The following is a 6,538-nucleotide window of genomic DNA, read 5'->3' as shown; positions in this document are numbered from 1 at the left end:
AATATCATTCATTGTTTTTTATTATTAGCTCCAGAATAACACTCTTCACATATGATTTTAGGAGGCATGATAATAATATTAACATGATAAATAATAATAGTAGCTTCTATTTATTGCATGCCTACTAAGAACCAGCATTTTCTAGGCATTTCTAATATTATTTTAATTAATCCTCACAACAAAATAAGGTAAGTAGTATAATATATGCACCATAGCTTGAAGTTCAGGAGAGCTAATTTTCATTTTTCCTCCTTCCTCATTCTATCCATTCAAGAGATAATACAAGGAACACCAGTATCCTGTAATAAGATTCCCAGATAACTCTAAGGACATATCTGGGATTAAATATTAAGCATACTTAAATGCTTAATCCTAACATACCTAAACATAAACAATTTTTACTGTTTATATATAACTGCCCAATTGATTTCAAAAGCTAAACTATTATTACTGAACTTGTTTCATAAAGAAAGATGATTCATAAAGAATAGATAACCTTTCTGGGAAATCTTAGTAAAGTCAATTAAGCTGTTCAGGTTTGAGGAGTCTCTACAATTTCCTCAAGAAATTTCTCCTCAGTTTTAAGAAAGATTTTGTGGTACATATCTAATTTTGAGAAGCAGCAGACCTTATCTAAATCAAGCAATACAAAAAAAAAAAAAAAGAAAAGAAAGAAAGAAAAAGAAAGAGAGGGGGAAAGGTGGACTCACAATATTGGCTTTGATTTATGGTTCATTCTTTAACATCTGTTATTTTTTTCATTCAAAAATGTATATTGGTTCCTCTTGCGGTACAAATTAGGAATATTCTTGACACTTGTCCTCATAGAGGAGGAGATAAGCACTGATAACCCCACAATTTCCTTTAGTATTTTAAGTTGTAATAAGTGATTTCAAGGAAAGCTATAGAAGTAGTAAAGACAGCTCTGAGGGAGTGAGCCTGGCTGAAAGTAGGGAGAAGCTAATCCAGGGAAAGAGCTCCTGAAGCAGACAAGAATGTGGAAATTTGGACAAACCAAAAAGGTCAGTGTGGTTGGAACCCAGGTTATGTGGGGGAATGAAAAGGAGAGAGGGAAAGAAGATAGGTCAGGAAGGACCCTGTGAAATGGTGATAGTTCTGAATTTTATCCTAGGTACAGTGAGATAGTCATGATCTTCCTTCTTTCCTTCTCCTTTTTAGTAGAGAATAGAAAAGGATGGCTCCACTACCAGATATATGTGTAGGTGAAAGCAGTGATATTTGGCAGGAAATGGGAAAGGAATCTATTATAAAGTGATTTTGTAGTACTGTAGTAAACTTTCCAGAAATAACAGAGACCCATGGCTTAAGAAAGGAGTGTGTGTGTATGTGTGTGTGTGTGTGTGTGTGTGTGTGTGTGTGTGTTTGCTGCTGTTGAGGAATGAAATTCAACCTGGCAGATGTTGACATTTCTGGGAACTATGAGTTACAGAATATACAATGGGCAGGGATTTTTAAATTGAGATTGTTAGGAAAAGAAGCTTTCTGTGGTAGGTTTCCATGTAGCAGGCAGCAGGGTCTGGACTTGGTTCTGCTGGCCATGTAGAGACACTGGGGAATGTGAGCAGCAAAGTGACATGATCTAATGTGATCTCACAAGGTGACTGGAGGCACTGAGAGAATTCAATCCAGAGGGCCGAGACCACAGTCAGGGGGTGACTTTAGGTGTCTAGGCAAAAAAGCGATGAGATCATGGAGGGGCTATTTATGTGTTGCAGAGCTAATATATATTCTTCTCACATGTGGTCACGAATAGGAAAATGTTACCATTTACATATGTTCAGGACATATGACCTACAAAGAACCTAAATAAGTACTCTTTTTTCCAAGAAGCTGGAGGGCATATGGATTACTCTTATTGGTCCATTTCTATTCTCTTCATTAGTTATGTCAGCCAATATAAATCAAACACAAATTACCTACACCAGTGGATACTGAATTCATGGTTGCTTTTCTGAAATAAGGAGCAGGAGACATCATGATGCTATTAGTTCATCTGCACAACCAAACCCACAGTTCTTATCAGCAACAGCATCTAGATGACTGCCTAGTATTCTTTAGTTTTTGACAGGGCAGATGTCAAGTGTGGGTGGTCAACCATAAGCCTTGAGGGCTAAAAGGGGAGGTATCTTTTGCAAATGAGCAACATGTCTGCAAGCCTGTTGTGTGGAACACCACGCTCAATGATTCTCTCATTCCTTTGCTCTAAGCATCGTATTTCCTCTATGGTCCTTTTAGAATGGGAATATATTTAGTGGGGAAATCACTGGGTTGAATCTCTAGCACACAACGCAAGTGAGTGAATAAGACTGATTTTATTTCCTGCTTTGGAGACCGTGATTATTGTGATCACATTGGTTTGGGTTAAGGGAAAGGGAAAATTGGTACAGAGAGAAAAGGGGACATTGAAAAAAATAATTGATATAGAGAAAGATAGTAGTAGGAATTTTGGGAAAAAAATAAAAAGGAAAAGTTGTCAGCTGATTCCAAATTATGACTAGGTCTGGCCCTGGTACCTAAATAAACCACAGTGTTGTATATATTAGAATGCATATCATCTCAGATTTAGAAAGGAATTAAATATCATTTTGTCCAACCCTCATCTATTACATGAAAGTTCCTTATAATACTCCTAACAAGTGACTATGCTGAATATTGTCCTTGAGTATTTCAAATGACATGCACCCCTTGACTTTTGCAGGCAACCTGAAGTTCACCCTGAGGCCAAGATTGAAATTTAATTAAGTTGTCCCTCATGGGAATGGAGCCTGATCTGTGTTCTCGAAACTTTGTTTTGATTTCCAGGCCCACACTTTCTATATTTATTCATATTTGTATTTTTTCTCTTCTCTCTCCCTCCCTCTTTCCCTTTCTCCATCCTTCTGACATAAAAGGGCCAAAATGAGTCTAGTCTTCTTTTAGTGAAGTTCAAGTACTGAAGACCTATCATCATGACACCCCTCACCCTGCTCCAAGCTGTCACAAGAGTTAAACTCTTTGTTTTGTTTTGTGTTTGCAATCACAAATTACTTTTAATTTCATATTATAAATGCAATCTACCTGTTATGCCCACATTTCACGCTTGTCTAGAAGCATTCAGTGGGGAGGTGCTCATTTTAATCCAAATGGGATATAATCTATCTTCTTGCAAGTTTCTTTTGCCTCCAAGTATTTGATTTTGCTCCACAGGTGATGGAAACTCTTTTGTTTTGACAGCTTCCTACAGAAAATAACCACACCTCTGTTGCTAGCTATTGGAATCTCAATTATAAACTGTTCTTTTAATAATGCTATGTTTTTGCTGTATTTTGCTGTATGCTGGGTTCTCAGGGATGTTACTATAATAAAATAGGAACTGTGCTGTGATTGTATAGATTTTCTATCATCAGAATGATAACTTTTAAGGCACCAATCAAATTAATGGTGGTGTGAGTAGGATATTCCCTGCTGTGTTGCTCATCACATAAAATGCCTTCCTCCCAGACTTTCTTGCCCTAAAAAGGTATACACACTCAAATTTTCTCCCTAGATGCCAACGCAAACCAAATACTTGAGGTGCCTTCTGTAGTGCCAAATGCTTCTGAGCCTGGGTCAACTTGATCTAGCCATGGGTAGACATCCTACTAATAGCAAATGTGTTCTTACTTTGACATTAAATGCCAATCATACACCGAACCAGTCATATGCCAGTGCCAAACATATAAAATCAACTTCCAATTCTCTCAATTTTCTGGCTACTGCTCTTTTCACTTGACTTTCATTATATATACACTGTTCTTTTTCTAAAGATATTTATTAATTTATTCATGAGAGATACACAGAGAGAGGCAGAACACAGGCAGAGGGAGAAGAGACTCCCTGTGGGGGGCCTGATGCAGAACTTGATCTCAGGACCTTGGAATCAATCACTGAGCCACTCAGGTGCCCCTATATAAACTGTTCTTAAGTTTTATGATGAATTGTGCACATTCTCACAGCTCATTTTTCTCCCTCTTTAACACCATAAGGTCTTCCTTCCACAGGTAGCTAATTTATTAAATAACATCTCGTTCCTCCTTCAAAACTCACTTCCTCCTATAACTTTTCTAAAGTGAACTTGAGCCTATCTAGAAACTGGGGAATTAAGGATTGCCGCCAGAGCTGAAGAGAGGAAAAAGAGAAAAATATATATACTGGTAATCCAAACATTTTATAAGTATGTAATGACTTTATATGCACTATCTCATTTTCCTTTGCTAGGATTATCTAGGGAGGCATGTAATTCAGTCATGGCTAGTCAGCAAGGGACTTTCTGAGAGATCTTGCACTTGCATAGACTGTGCAAAGTTTGGAGCTGTAAGAGGGCTCTTTTTCTCCCTTTCTTTCCTTTCTTTCATACTTGTGGTGTTGTAGTATAAGGATACAGAGCTTGGAGCTACCATGGCCACCCCTTAACCATAATGGAAGCTATTGCTAACAATCCACTGTTGATGGCAAGAGAGAAAGAATCCTACTTCCTGATGATGTCACAAAGATGCTGTATCTGCTAGCTCTTGCAGAGTAATAAATCACTCCAAAACTTAGTTGCTTAAAACAATAACCATTTATTTAGCTCAGGATTCTACAGGTGGCAGTTTGGGCTGGGCTCAGCTGGTTGAGTCTTCTGGATCCAGGAGGTCTGACTGATGCATTTGCGGCCAGCGGCCAGATCAGTGGAGAGCTGACTGATGTGCAGACATGAAGGAGTGTGCACAACTGGGATAGCCCATTTTTATTCCACATGGTCTCTCATCCTCTGAGAAGTTAGTCTAAGCTTATTCACATGGCGGTTACTTAGAATTCAAGGTTAAAAGAGGAAGTGTGTGAAGTCTTTTGAAGCCTAGCCTCAAAACTGGTCCAACATTGCTTCTGCTGCATTCGATTAGCCCAAGAAAAAGGCAACACACTCCAGACCAGGAGGTAGAAATAGGCTCACCCTTGTGATGGGATTGCTACAAAGAACTGCAGCCATTTTTTCCACCTGCCATGAATGCCAAAACAACCTCGGAACTCCCGCCTTTGAATTTCTTGCTGTGTGGCCATCGGATATCTTTCTGGTTTAAACTACTATGAAACAGTTTTTCTATTACTTTCTGCCAATACATTCTAATTGATCCAACCTGCCCTCTAGCATTTCAGCAGCTGACCCTGAAGCTGAGGAAGTAAATGACATTCTAGACAAAATGACAAATTAAACTCTTCCATTCAGAACAAAAACACCCTGTGTGCTACTTGGAGTGCTGGTATACTGAGGAAATTACCCTCTTTTCAGTCAACACCCCAGAAAAATATGCATTTCTTGAGCTTTTGGGTGATTTCTACTTTTATTTATATTTGTTTATTAAATAATGTATTTATATATTCATGAGAGACACAAAGAGAGAGGCAAAGACACAGGAAAAAGGAGGAGGTAGACGCTCAACCACTAAGCCACCAGGTGTCCCAGATTTCTACTTTTAATTGTCTTCTGCTGAAGCATCTGTTAAAGATCAGCTGAGACAATCACCAGCATTCCTGGGTTGCCTACTAAATCTTCTATCTATAGATTTTCTAAGCCTCAATTTCTTCTGCCTTGCTTTCCAGGCAGCGGTTTGCATATTGGTCTCTCCCATCAGACAGTAGGACACAGGGTGCCCAAAACTGTTTTGTATCCATTCCTCCTCTATCACTCCCTCTTCCTGGCACACCTTCCCCATCTCCAGCACTTACCACCCTGCTCAGCATGTAGTGAATACTCAGTGTTTTGCTGAATGGAATAAGATAAATGCTGATAATGACATATGACAGACTCCACCAACCAGCGTCATTTGTCTTAACAAGTATCTACTCTTAAAATTCAAGCCTTACAAGGAAAGGTAAAGGGGCCCTGAGTAACATATAGCTCATTATGAGTTTGTATTAACCATGTTTCTAGATTCTGCAAACTTTATGCTTTAACATCTGTCCTACAGGCCTGTATTGGACATGCTTTATTCTGGACAATCTGATCATATGTCTGAGTCATCTCGCTTTGACCTCCTGCCTCCCTGTTCAACCCCCACTTGCTCCTCTAGAGAAGTCCTCTACCAGGGAGCATCCTTTTTAAATACAAACCAATCATTCAGAGTCCATACCCACAATCACCTTTGTTATTGGGTGCTCAGATACTGAGCTGTTATCCACTGGCCCTAGTCACCCAGGAGTAAGGACCAGATAAGGAGGAACAGCCCCTATGCTCCAGAGCCCACTGAAATTATTTGAATTAGCCAATCATAAATCTGTTTGGCCTGCCTTGTCTTTTTCTTCCTTAATAAAAGCTCTTGCCCACAGTTCCCACCTCTAGAGCAGGCCTCAAGCCCTGCTCCACTAGTTTCCATGCAGCCTTTAATGCTGTGATGTGTACCCCTTCTCTTGGAATCTGTGAGTATAATAAAATATCGTGTCGGGATCCCTGGGTGGCGCAGCAGTTTGGCGCCTGCCTTTGGCCCAGGGCCTGATCCTGGAGACCCGGGATCGAGTCCCA

Source organism: Canis lupus, chromosome 15, assembly GCF_011100685.1.
Source record: "Canis lupus familiaris isolate Mischka breed German Shepherd chromosome 15, alternate assembly UU_Cfam_GSD_1.0, whole genome shotgun sequence".
In the NCBI taxonomy this organism is placed as follows: domain Eukaryota; kingdom Metazoa; phylum Chordata; class Mammalia; order Carnivora; family Canidae; genus Canis; species Canis lupus.
The sequence above is the reverse complement of the archived record's forward strand: the minus strand, read 5'-3'. Positions refer to the sequence as shown.